The following is a 13,211-nucleotide window of genomic DNA, read 5'->3' on the forward strand; positions in this document are numbered from 1 at the left end:
CTGTTCTTTCTTGTTCTTCCATGATTTTAGTCTCATCACAGTGTTTGAAATTTTGCATTGCATTACTTGTCTTATCTTCATTACCTTCAAAAGTTGCCACAAGCCTTCGCTCAGCATATTTGTTCAAATTATAAAATCGAGGTTGAGGAGGTTTCCAGGAATGTAAGTTTGTTGATGTCCCTGATTCCTCATCTCTTAGAGTGGTCAACACTTCATATCTACTTCTCGTTGAAATTGTTGAATTTTGAGCTTGCAATAAGTAAGACTCTCCTTTAGTTGTTTTTAGCACAGGGAAGTCTTGTAGTATGTTGGTATAAGAACATTAGTTTTTCTGACATAAACGAACTATTAGAAAACTAACTTTGTTCTTTGCTTCTTGACATGTACAGCCTTCATATGCTATCACCTTCTAAATTTATTTTTCCTCTTCGCACTTACTGCACGACCTTTCAGTTGCGAGATGATTTCCTGAACAATTTATACATTTAAGAACAGCAGCACATATATAATTGTGTTCATAATCACAACACTTCGGACATATCGTTTGGATTTACAAACATTCATTCTCGTATGAGAGAAACGATAACAATTCCTGGATTGCATTACAGATTTTATTTTAGGTTGTACCTGAAATATGTTACTGAGTAGCTTTACATGCGAGGGTAACCCATATATTAGTCCCATTCTGTGTAAAGACTCTTCGGGATTTTGACATTTACCTTATACTTCTTCTGAAACTCTGTTCAAGTAAAAGTCATTTGCATCTTTGGACGTTAAAAAGTAAACCTTTGCACGATTAGGACCCGATGCCTTAACATAATTCACCTTAATTCTAGCTTCTCTTAAGTGACTACCTAACATAATAGCACTAAAAGTACCAACATTGTGTTCCACGCCTGCAACTAGAACAATATGTGGGCCTTCGTGCCCAGGATAGTATGTCATTTTTATTCATATTACCCTTTGATTACATTGTACGCTCTAATACGTTTTCTTTGAAAATTTTTGGAGCATTTATAGATTCCTCATTTCCATTAACTTTTGCTCGATTTCGTTTTGTGTTCTGACATTTTCGTTGCTTAACAACCGATTCAACATCCATTTTTCTCCATCTTTACTGAAAGACGTATCCTTTTTCCTTCCACTATTCGTTCATTTCCATTTGGACGTCCTCTCTGTTTTGATTAATAATTTCCTCGCTAGACATTTCCCTCACTTGAACGAAATTTGTTGAATTTTCTACTTACAGGAAACTTTATCGGGATGGCCCAGAGCCTTCCATGCTACCTAAATTTGAACATAGATTATCTTCTTAATCACAAGATTATTTGATATGAACTTGCGTTTCAATAAATTCACTGTTTTATAATAACACAGAACACTTTTATAATAAAACTGATACTCAGATCCACAATTTGTTTGAATTTGTCTGTAATTATATATTACGCAACTAGCTAATATTTCACCACAGACTCTCCACACCATGATCAGTCTATCTGTGCATAAAGTGAACTTAAACAAAACTTTTGGTCACAGAATACTCCTAAGAAACTTTCCATTCTTCTTCGTAGCGCCTTGACCTCAGTCCTCATGCATACAACACAAGCTTCACCTACATTTCTTGCACCTTGTGCTGCCATCCAGTGGAAAAAGTGAAAACAAAGATTCGTTTTCTCCTCTGAAGATGTATGCGTTTCTTGCATGCAAAGGTTCAATAATTCCTCAAGACCCTCTACCACCATCCTATAGTATGCATCTGTAGTAAAAATGATTGATATTGACAAGCCTTTATTTTACAGAGAATCGTCAATGTGATGGAGTTACATTAATCGACTGCAACACAAGCGTAGCGTAAATTTTACACAATCTAGTAGGTACTCATGCAAATTTATTATATATTGTTCATTGAGTAAAATTTCATTATTCTAAGAGTAGGATTCGACAGAGCGTGGTTGAAAATGTGAAAAGGTAAGGCTGGGGCGGAGAAAGATAAAAATTGGTCTCGGCAAGGCCGTTGCTTCATGCGTACACTTTTTTTAAAAATCATTTATAAGGGTCTTATTTTTGAAGACTTTAAAGTTTATTTTGAGTTCACTTTATGTGCAGATAGTGTAATTGGAAATGGGCCTACAGTTTAAAGTGGAATCCGAACCACTATGTGTTTCCACCGGGTATCGAGTCCTTTATCCCAACGTTACTACGCAATCACGAAAATCTGGTCTGATCTTATGGTAGTATTTACGAAACATGTAAATACTACCAAAAGATATCAACATTACATCTATGATTTATTACATAACTTTCAAACTAATGAGCTAAATTCGTGAAATAACTTTTTCATAGTAACTTTATTTATCATTCAGTGCACAGTTACAATTCAAAAGGACAAAATAGTGAGCTTATGTTAAAAATCTGTATTTGCAAGTGAATATTTCTGCTTACATTACAAGCTTTTAAAGAAAAAGACACTTAATTTGTTATTACGAGGCTTGAACTTGGGATTGTCTTGAAAATGATTTTTTTTACAAGATTTAAGACGGTAGGTATAGCTCGCCAGCTGCCATATTCTAATGCAATATGACGAGATTTACCGAAGATGCCACGGTGGCATCAGCTGGAAGTGGGTCCCCTCACCTCAGAAAATAGAAATAGTAGCATAAGTGGAGTAAAATGTAGTATAGTATTACGTGGGTGCAGTGGATAGGTTAGTTAGTTCAGCAGATTTGTAGTAAAACCATAGCCTTGTTTGCGTCGTAGGTTTGATCCCCACCACAGGCAAAATTTAACTTGCTCTTCTGAAGACGAGAGAAGAGATGCTCTCTCAAAACGTAGTGTTAGAATAAGTATAGTTTAAAACACTAGACAATGAAAATTGTCGAATTAACATTACATGCTAACTAGTTACTTACGTTGCAATTGAAATTACAACCTTGACGGACATGAACGACAGGCCGTGGGCCGGGAGCGCACAAACAAAAGGTTGCATGCGCTTGTGGTTAAAAATGTATTCCACGAGGTCTCAAACAAAAGGCTGCGTGCGCTTGTGGTTAAAAATACATACAACGAGCGCTCAAACAAAAGGCTATGTGCGCTTGTGGTTAAAAATGCATATCACGAGCGCACAAACAAAAGGCTGCGTGCGCTTGTGGTTAAAAATGTATACCACGAGGTCTCAAACAAAAGGCTGCGTGCGCTTGTGGTTAAAAATGTATACCACGAGGTCTCAAACAAAAGGCTGCGTGCGCTTGTGGTTAAAAATGTATACCACGAGCGCTCAAACAAAAGGCTGCGTGCGCTTGTGGTTAAAAATGTATACCACGAGGTCTCAAACAAAAGGCTGCATTGCGCTTGTGGTTAAAAATGTATACCACGAGCGCTCAAACAAAAGGCTGCGTGCGCTTGTGGTTAAAAATGTATACCACGAGGTCTCAAACAAAAGGCTGCGTGCGCTTGTGGTTAAAAATGTATACCACGAGGTCTCAAACAAAAGGCTGCGTGCGCTTGTGGTTAAAAATGTATACCACGAGGTCTCAAACAAAAGGCTGCGTTGCGCTTGTGGTTAAAAATGTATACCACGAGGTCTCAAACAAAAGGCTGCGTGCGCTTGTGGTTAAAAATGTATACCACGAGCGCTCAAACAAAAGGCTGCGTGCGCTTGTGGTTAAAAATGTATACCACGAGCGCTCAAACAAAAGGCTGCGTGCGCTTGTGGTTAAAAATGTATACCACGAGGTCTCAAACAAAAGGCTGCGTTGCGCTTGTGGTTAAAAATGTATACCACGAGCGCTCAAACAAAAGGCTGCGTGCGCTTGTGGTTAAAAATGTATACCACGAGGTCTCAAACAAAAGGCTGCGTTGCGCTTGTGGTTAAAAATGTATACCACGAGCGCTCAAACAAAAGGCTGCGTTGCGCTTGTGGTTAAAAATGTATACCACGAGCGCTCAAACAAAAGGCTGCGTGCGCTTGTGGTTAAAAATGTATACCACGAGGTCTCAAACAAAAGGCTGCGTTGCGCTTGTGGTTAAAAATGTATACCACGAGCGCTCAAACAAAAGGCTGCGTGCGCTTGTGTTTAAAAATGTATACCACGAGGTCTCAAACAAAAGGCTGCGTGCGCTTGTGGTTAAAAATGTATACCACGAGCGCTCAAACAAAAGGCTGCGTGCGCTTGTGGTTAAAAATGTATACCACGAGCGCTCAAACAAAAGGCTGCGTGCGCTTGTGGTTAAAAATGTATACCACGAGCGCTCAAACAAAAGGCTGCGTGCGCTTGTGGTTAAAAATGTATACCACGAGGTCTCAAACAAAAGGCTGCGTTGCGCTTGTGGTTAAAAATGTATACCACGAGGTCTCAAACAAAAGGCTGCGTGCGCCTGTGGTTAAAAATGTCTACCACGAGCGCTCAAACAAAAGGCTGCGTGCGCTTGTGGTTAAAAATGTATACCACGAGCGCTCAAACAAAAGGCTGCGTGCGCTTGTGGTTAAAAATGTATACCACGAGGTCTCAAACAAAAGGCTGCGTGCGCTTGTGGTTAAAAATGTATACCACGAGGTCTCAAACAAAAGGCTGCGTGCGCTTGTGGTTAAAAATGTATACCACGAGGTCTCAAACAAAAGGCTGCGTGCGCTTGTGGTTAAAAATGTATACCACGAGCGCTCAAACAAAAGGCTGCGTGCGCTTGTGGTTAAAAATGTATACCACGAGGTCTCAAACAAAAGGCTGCGTTGCGCTTGTGGTTAAAAATGTATACCACGAGCGCTCAAACAAAAGGCTGCGTGCGCTTGTTGTTAAAAATGTATACCACGAGGTCTCAAACAAAAGGCTGCGTGCGTTTGTGGTTAAATATGTATACCACGAGCGCTCAAACAAAGGCTGCGTGCGCTTGTGGTTAAAAATGTATACCACGAGCGCTCAAACAAAAGGCTGCGTGCGCTTGTGGTTAAAAATGTATACCACGAGGTCTCAAACAAAAGGCTGCGTGCGCCTGTGGTTAAAAATGTATACCACGAGCGCTCAAACAAAAGGCTGCGTGCGCTTGTGGTTAAAAATGCATACCACGAGCGCTGAAACAAAAGGCTGCGTGCGCTTGTGGTTAAAAATGCATACCACGAGCGCTCAAACAAAAAGGGTGCGTGCGCTTGTGGTTAAAAATGTATACCACGATCGCACAAAATTCATGGCGATGTTGCCACGCTGTGTCAACTGTTTTTGCCTAACCTAACCTAACCTAACCAGTTTTATTCGCCACATCCCAGTATGTTCATCGTTTTACGAGTACTTAAGTACTTACAAACAAAGTCATTCATTGTATTCATGAAAGCTTTGTTATTATAAACATGTGTATTACTTCTTGGTATTTGACTTTTTATGCAATTAAATGATCCTCTACACAGACCAGCTATTACACAATCATAGATGTGGCAACGCAGCATTGGATGTTGTGCGCTTGTGGCACCTTTCATATACCACGAGCGCACACTTTCACTTTTTCATGCGCTAGTGGACTGCACCCGAACGACGCCATCCGCAATAGTTTGATGGTTGTTAATAACATAGTCACCTTGAGACATCCGGAAGAGGGGGCAAGGGGAGCCACGCACCCTCTTGAGAGTAAATGTTAACCTAAAATCCACTGGCGTATACTGAGTCCAAGATGTGGGCTATCTCACTATGTCACGTGGTCATGGGCTATGAATAGCAATACGTTTACCAGTTCCTAAGAAATCAGGTTGCTAACTCATAAGAACTCAGTGACCTCCCCGATGGCGCAGTGGTAGCGTCGTCGCCTTGTAATCAAGGGGTCCCGGAGGCATCGGTGGTTCGGCTCCCAATTTAAACTGTAGGTCCAGTACCGATTAGCCTTACTGTGCATAAAGTGGACTTAAAACACCAAATCAATCAGTCAATCAATCATAAGAAATCAGGTTACCAACTCATAGGAAATCAGGTTGCCAACTCATGAGAAAATCAGGTTGCCAACTCACAAGAAAATCAGGTTGCCAACTCAAAAGAAATGAGGTTGCCAAATCCAGAATAACCATCATAATTTCACTTATATGAATAATATTATTTACAATTTGTGATCGATTTTTCTCCTGTATTTTATTCTCTAGACTTCAGGCTTCGCAGATAGGCTAGCTATCCTAGAAGATATTCTCCTGATAAAATCATATATTTCACACACAAAATTTCATTTCAGTTACAGTAAATCATGTTACTTTTGAAGGACAGTGCAGGAACATAATAACTTCAAACTCAAGGAGTGTTTGTTGAAAGGGCAACGCTATTATTCGCTTGCCCTCCTGGAAAACTTACCGTGCTTGCCCCTCCCTGAAAAGAAAATGTTGCGGTCTTCCATGATTGAAGTCAAGAGGATTTCGGATGTGATTTATTAAGATGACATTTCCGATTAGCTTGTGAGTGCACAAAGCAAACTCCAAATGCACTTTATCAAACTTTTGTGGACCTAGAGTGTCCTTGTTGGAGTAAGAAATGTGCAAGGTTTCTCTTTGAAACGTCGGAATTATTTTTTTCCCCACAATCACTTTCTTCGGTTGTGAAAAGAAATTAAAGATCAATAATCTGAAGCGACATTCGGTTTTTCCATGCCGTGTCGTAATTGGTTTTCTTTTTCCCTGCAGAAAGGGAGTTCAGAAGCTTCGGCTCTGCTTTCAAGGTTACATGTAAATTGGACTGTGTTCTGTTTCGTCGATATATTAACGATTTTTAACACATAAAGAGAATGCATCAGAAGGAAATTGTTTAAATACGAAAGGAACTCTAAAATGAGGACCTGTGTTTTACTACGATGGCGCCATCTTGGAAAATGATTAGCTATGGATTTTATGTATGGAATATCAATTGACTCTCTCGTCTTCCTTCACACGTGTGGTTGTTGACAAGTTGTATCTATGTTATGCCTACTTGTAAGTTTACCTGTATAACTATTTAACTAATAAATCCATTCGTGAATAACCTATATCATCATGGACGTAACTAGTAGGTAGCCTGATGTATTGGAGAGCGCCAATGATTGATTGATTGATTTAGTTTATTTTACTCCGCTTTGCTAGCACATTTAGCTAATTGCAATAGATGAGGATGAATTATGATTATATGAGATGAATGAGAGGTAACACGAGTAAACACGAGCCCCACAGAGAAGTATATTGGCTTAGAGTCCAGACGTAAAATTCAGCCCGGGTGCACTACGTGGAAGAGATTGGCGTTTGGGTATTTACTTAAAAGTCACCCCGTTGTACACCTTGTGTACTGAAATAACTATATACTGGGAATATATATATAATATTACCTATAATACCGTATAAGACTTTCATTACCACTCAAAATAAAGCAATACTAATGATAATAATAATAATGTGGCTGAAAATAAAATTTTCCATTACTGTGGCTAGTATATGGTCTAGTCGGAGCGGGTCTGACTGGCACGCGAGAGACCCGGGTTAGATTCCCGGTCTAAAGTCGTAATTTTTCTGACTTTAGGGTACGTGGGGGCAATCCTGGTAGGGAGGGGTATAGGCTGCCGGAGCGTGGTGCTGATCACATCACATCCAAAAATTTCCGAGATCCAGAATGTGTAGGGCCCTACCCCCACATCCCACAAATGTGCTTTCATGGTACGGCGCTATTTGCACTGGGAACTTTGCCTTATTACTGCTGTTATATTGTCTACACAAAGCGAAGAATGTCAACGTGAAGAAAATGTGAAATCAGACATTGGGAGGGGAAACGATTTTCGTTTGGTCGGGCATGTCACCCTTTTCCCCATTAACCTTCCCCCTACTGTTTACATTTCGCTTTATCTCTGCAATGCTATTTCGAGAGTTTGATGTCTTGTAGCTTGGAATAAAGTCCTCGATTGGATCGTAATGCTGCTGCTATTGCATGCAAGACAGACATTGCGTGCGATGATAAGATGGCACGCCAAAGCAAAAATATATTGTGCGTTTCAAGTCGAATACGGACAGGAGAAATAATACGCAATATCCACATCTAACTTGGCATGTTGCGTACAAATTATTGCCAAACACAGATCCCTATCTACAATGGGTGCAAAGTTAAGCTCCACGTATTCTCGATTTCTTCCGAGCCTTCTTCATTTAGAGGTTTGATTGATTGATTTGGTTTATTTTACTTCGCTTTCCCGCCACTTCTCGCTACCGAGACGATATGATGAAATTGATGAAGTGATATTCACAAAGAATACCTGTGCCCAGGCCGAGATTCGAACGCGGGACGCCTGGTGTCGTAACCAGTGATGTGCGTCTACGCGTAAATAACGATAGTCTACATTCTACACGTAGACAATTTTATACACGTAGATGACGTAATCTATGTAAACAACATGGCGAAAGGTTATAACTTATCAAAGGCTACCGTGGAATTAAAATAAAATTATACTGCGTATCAGTTGCTGATGTGTGACGAGAAATTTTCATACTCGTTCTTCAAAATTCGAACAATTTCTCACCTAGGAAAAAACCTAACGTAGGAAATATTCTAGTGTTTTATGGGGATAAGACTAATGTTGCCTCATGACTGCCATCTGTTATTTTTTTGCATACTATTTATCTTCTTCCATAGTTGATAACATTGGGGAACAGTGAAATTGCGGCACTGTGTTTGAGAGCTAATTTAGGGCAATTTCATGCTGCTGAATAATGATATAATAATATATTTCCTGAATTGGCTCTAATTTATGAAATAAATGCAACTAAACCAAAATGGCGGAAACATAAGACATACATATAAATGAACTTCCAACAACAATTTAATATTTCTTTTTGTGATTATAATCATTATTATAAAAATAAATTTATATAGGCCTATGATCATAATAATTAAGAAAATATGCACACAATGAAGTAACAAACTATGTGAAACGTTTTCTATACGATTTCCTGCTGTATTGCTTTTTAGGACAATCCCTCTGTAAGCTAAAACAGTAGTCGGCCATCATATGGCGATCCCACCGTCCCTGGTACCTTTCTTCCATTATCCTTATATCCTGATGGAACTTTTCTCCCTGTTCTTCACTAAAATCACCAAGGTTCTCAGGGAATCTGTCAATGTAGCTATGTAGAAAATGTATCTTCACACTCATATTAGCTCCCAATTTCTCAAAGTTCTCAACATAATTCCAACTATATCGCGGTAGTTTTCTGCTCTGTGATTCCCAAAAAGTTTTTGACGACGGACACAGAGCTCAGCCAGGCCTCAGATTCGATGTAAGACATGTAAATTGTAAAATTGGCATCATTTATAAGTGTACGAATTTGTGGTGGTCCGTCAAAGATTCCTGCCTTCAATTTTTCAATACTTAGTCCTGGAAAAGTGTGGCATATATGTTTGAAACAATCACCACTTGTATCTAAGGCCTTGACAAACTGTTTTATCAACCCAAGTTTAATATGCAGTGGCGGAAGGATGATTTTGTCCCTATCTATCAGCGGTTCATGAATGATATTAGCTTTTCCCACTAATATTTTCCCTTGGGGGCCAAACTTTTATCGTCCAATGCTTTTCTCTAGCACGACTATCCCACAAACATAGCAAACAGGGATATTTTGTGTACCCACTTTGCTGTCCTAGTAAAAAAATTACCATCTTCAAATCCACACACACACACGAGCCACTTATGTTCAGCATATTCAATTTTTTTCTAAAACAATTTTTATGTTTTGGTATTCTTCCTTAAGCTTTGTTGAGTGTCCGATATATTGCCTAGCAATGCTTCATAAGTTGCCTAGCAACAATTTACAAATAAATAAATAAGTTTCTTAATGGGAATTTCAGCCCATTATCAAATTTTGATATTACCGAGAAAAGCGTAGAGTAATTTTACCTCCTACATTTTACATGGTGTGTTTATTTTTATAACTGGAGTCAATTCAACTGAACCAATCATGCAATTGGCAATCACAGTTGTTTTGTGTGCTGAAACTGTTATTAAACTTTATGCCACAAAATAAAATATTTTTTTTGTTCCCCAGTGTAATAGAAGAGAAGAGAAATTTTGTTGTAAATAGGATTCTTTTCAGTTCGTTAGGAACCAATATAGTTGAAAATGTCACTTTCCTTTCATGAAAGCCTTGAAAATTAATTTTAATGCACTTTAGATTGTCTACGTAGTCTATGTAAACTACAACCCAATGTAAACTACGCGTATATTACGTGTAGACAACGCATATAGACGTAAACGTATAGTCTACGGCACTCGTAACGCGTTGTGATAACCATTCCGACACAGAGGTCGGCTTAGAAGTTTGATTAATTATCGTCATTTGAATGCTTTCAAGTTCTGAGTATAAAGGGAAATAATTCACCTGCATCTTGTTTCTCTTTCTCTCGCACACAATCTCGCACGCACGCATTCACACACACACACAACATTGATAATATCTGGAGCACTGGGAGACAAAAATTCGTAAAAAAGTATGATTAAAAATATTCTTAATAGATGTCGTCCTCGGTCGAAAATATTTTCTTTCCCTATTTGATAGAAATCCTCTTGGTAATTCGCTGATCTTTATGTGTTACAAATTTATTATATATGGAACTTATGTAATTTTTGCTACATGAATACTAACATAAACTATCAATATTGATATTAGCATAAATAATGAGAATCCCTGAAAGGTTTGGTTGTATGCTCTGATGTATACGAGGGATCAAACGCTGGAAATGTAATGTGCAGTATTTTCTAGATATTAAAATTATCTGAATATATGTATGCTATGTTTATGTTATGTACGAGATGTATTCGGAAAGTAAGTACCGAAAGAGTGTAAAAGTACCCCTCACAAACCTCCCTCCGCGCTCGAATGTAGATAAAACAAAACAAATTCCACAGCGACCTTCATCCATTTTTCCCAAGAACTCCGCATTCACCTGTACCGGAAACAGCCTAGTTTGGTTCTAATGGTGGTTTTTAAAATGTCCATCTTTCTTACCTCACGAATTTGCGAGAAGGAATTGGAAATGAATGATTATTTCCACACAACTTTTACCAGGTAAGTTATGTGCCTTCGAAAAGTTTGGTCACAGCTTCCACTTTGCCTTTTCCATTGATCTTGTCAATCATCTGCTTCCCAGGAGGGTGGGGGTTTGTCCAGCATTTCTCGGAAAAACTACATGCGGAACTTCTTCATATCTGCTACAAGGAAGGGTGAAGGAACTTTTGAAAAGACAATTCTTGCTCTTGGCCTTGGTTCTAGCGACTCAAAAACAATGGTATCGGCGGGAGAATTTCAAGCGATACTCACCGTCGGTACCCGTCTAGTAAAAACTCAGCTTCCATGGAATTTCTGAGCGGTTGACTAGCAGTTGGCGATAGCTTTAGCAACGTGGAGTTTAATAGCCAATTAGACAAAACTGTAACTTCAACAGTAACTTACAATTACTTGTTACAAAATCTCCATAAATTACAGGGTGGTCCAAAAGAAGGTAACCGAAATCAGTAGAACACCATACCGGGTTCGAAGCCCTCATTTGGGGCTCGAATCATCATGTGGGGCTCAGTGTTGCCAACTCACCCCACGAAAATTTCACCAACTGATATTTTGAAGCCTTTTATGATGTATTTGAGGGCAGAGTTGGCAACACTGTGGGCCCTTACTGTAGCTTTTCATGTCTGGCAACACTGCCGTAGACAGAGTTGGTAATACTGTGGGCTACTGTAGCTTTTTATGAGGGGGGTTTACCCCCTGTTTATATCTGGCAACACTGCCGTAGATTTTTTGACAGTGTTGTCAACCTACTGGGTTCACTGTAAACTTTCAAAGGACCTGAGGGGCCCATGTACCTATGTCTGGCAACACTGTTGGGGGGCACAGAGTTGGCGACACTGTGGGTCCTTACTGTAGCTTTTTATGAGGGGGACCCGTTGCCCTCTGTTTACATTTGCCTACCCACTCTACAAAAATTCCACTATATGATCTTTCACAGGCTAAGCTAACCTACAAATAGGAATTGGCAGCACTGACTTATAAACCCACTGGGTCCTCTTGGCATGTTTTTTCATGATGTGTTGCTAGGCTATTGAGCATCTTGGCGTATACAATATATATATTTTGAGAGGGGGGTTATGGCTTTTTATGCTGTACGAATACTGGAAGCTTGACAGTGACAACCAACAGAGTAGGTAAACCTACATCCAGGAACTGGCAACACTAGTTTCTGACAGTGAATTTGAAATAAAATATTAAACAAAATACATGAGTAAGCACTGTGAGTACAAATAGTACTAGTGTTATGCCCGCAACTCCAACTGGGCAACTGGGGGGGGGAATAATTGTACAACAATTTGTACCTAATTGTACAATACTTGTACCTAATTGTACAACTTAGGCCGTGTCCGGATTGGCAAGCGCTCCGTACTGTTCTCTCCTGTTGTTCTCGCGTGCCGTCGAAGTCACGTCCAAGTCGTCCGAATCTGCATGTCCTCTTGTAGTATGGTTGTTATTTTTCCCGCCAGGTGTCAGCCCGAACTTCACCCACAGCGCTCTGGGGCGCAGGCGCACCGCACGGAAGCAGAAGGCAGACGCCAAACAAACATCACAATGATTTCCACCTATTTACTAGTTATATTAAAAATGTAACGTGCTACTTTATTATTTACAATTTTTCTACATTCAGTATTATCGATAAACTGTTAAAGTATCACTGAGTTTTACATCGTCTAATCAGTAAATGTTGTCTGTACAAAGTGAAAGTAAGAATATGGCTGCCAAGCGCAGGGTCACGGCGAGTTCAAGCGTGCATCTGTCGCGCCTCTCTGCTCTCCCCTCCAACTCCACGTTTGCCGCGAATTCAGACAACAATGAAAGCACGTGTTTTTACGTTCTCGTAATACTAACCTTGCTCCACTGATTTTAAATTGCTTCCATCCGCTTTTTTTTTTCTGTGTTATTTCTGTATGCACGCAACATTCGCTTTCAATAGTATTATCGCTCAGAAGCAGAAGGAGTGTTAGTATAGCAGGCTCCGAGTTTACAATTTATTAAATTAAACAATAATTTATGTAAAAATATACTTGTACTTACCGAACACAAAATAATAAAAGCACATGTGAATGTTTGCGTGTGTTTATGTTATATGACGACTGAGTAAAAAATAATGTTGACTCCCCGAAAGATAAAGTTCCTAGTTCGACATCAGATGGATGCAAATTTTATGTTTTGCTCTCCA

Source organism: Lepisma saccharinum, chromosome 13 (assembly GCF_977018435.1).
Source record: "Lepisma saccharinum chromosome 13, izLepSacc3.1, whole genome shotgun sequence".
NCBI lineage: Eukaryota > Metazoa > Arthropoda > Insecta > Zygentoma > Lepismatidae > Lepisma > Lepisma saccharinum.